This window comes from Orycteropus afer, unplaced genomic scaffold (genome assembly GCF_000298275.1).
Source record: "Orycteropus afer afer isolate SDZICR_OR568_19922 unplaced genomic scaffold, OryAfe1.0 scaffold00711, whole genome shotgun sequence".
Lineage (NCBI taxonomy): Eukaryota > Metazoa > Chordata > Mammalia > Tubulidentata > Orycteropodidae > Orycteropus > Orycteropus afer.
In genome coordinates, this window is record NW_006922298.1 from 852,283 (window position 1) to 853,655 (window position 1,373).

Sequence of the window (1,373 nt, forward strand, 5' to 3'; positions counted from 1 at the left end):
CATCAGGTGGACCAGGTGGTCACCACAAACAAGCAGCATACCAGGCTATCCTCTCACTACCTTGCTTTAACATCTTGTCCTGGAAGGGATTTTCCCATGGGCTGTGACTTTCCTGCCTCAATGCAAACAAAATCAAACCACTTGCTCAAAATTCAAACTGGATAACAGCCCTTTTTTTCTCTGCAAATGCTTGCTTCAAATGCAAAACTTCTCTTTTCTCAGCAGGTCCAATGGATCTGCATGTCTTTTCAAATGCAAATTTCCTGATTCTGAATATTCTGGGTGGAGCTCAGGTTTTCCACTTAAGCCCCTTATACTCTATACACAGGGCTATTGCTTGATACAAAAAGCCTATGCTTCTTCCAGGCAAATTCTAGTTTCCCTTTTAACATATCCAATCAAATATTGGCTGAAGGTAGGCTTACATGCTTTCTCTTATCCATACTCAATATTCATTTCTGATATACAGCTAGGTTAGAGAACATTCAATATCTATAGTACATTCACATAAAGACAGAATTCAAAATACATAACACTTTTTAAAACATTTCAGTTTCATCTTCTCTTCCCCTTGATTATCTTCCCATTCTATGCATATGGCCTTGGACTTCTATCTGGGTAGAACCAAAAGCCCTGGCCTCCTATCAGTCATCTCCTTTAATAGGCCTGGCTATTGCCCAAGGTCACTCCAAATGTGGCTTTTCTCCCCTTAGCTATAGCATAATATCTCATACATTCCTTGCAGCCATTACAGATAATAGCACTGAAAATAACCTTCTAAGAATCAAAACTTTCACTTTCCAGCCTTCTTTCTTCTTTTTTTTTTCCCTTAGGTGTTTGTCTTTGTTGCCTATACCTCTTGTACACCTCTCTGTGTTTTCCTATTCCTTAGTTTTTCTGTGTTGGTCACTCGCTTTTGGTATCTTGCCTTTCCCTTCACCCAAATCAATACTTATCTCTTACTTATGTAGCAATTTTCCCTCCTCTCCTTCTAATTCCTGGTAACCAACCAAGAAAGTTTCCTACCATATGTAAACCTTCCCTTGACTTTTTACAATAATGGACTAATGCAATATTTGTCCTTCTGTAACTGACTTACTTCACTCATCATGATGTCCTCCAAGTTCATCCACGTTATGCGGTGTTTTGCAGATTCTACATTATTCTTTAGTATTGCATAGTATTCCATTGTGTGTATGTACCACAGTTTGGTCCCTTCTTTCTCTTACAAAGTTCCACATTTCCATGAGTCTGGAGCCCTTGTAATGAACCTCACTCTTTTTTTTTTTTAATTAGGATTTGGGTGAAGATTTACAGAGTAAATTCACTTTTCATACAGCAGTTCACATATATTTTGTCTCATGTCATTGACC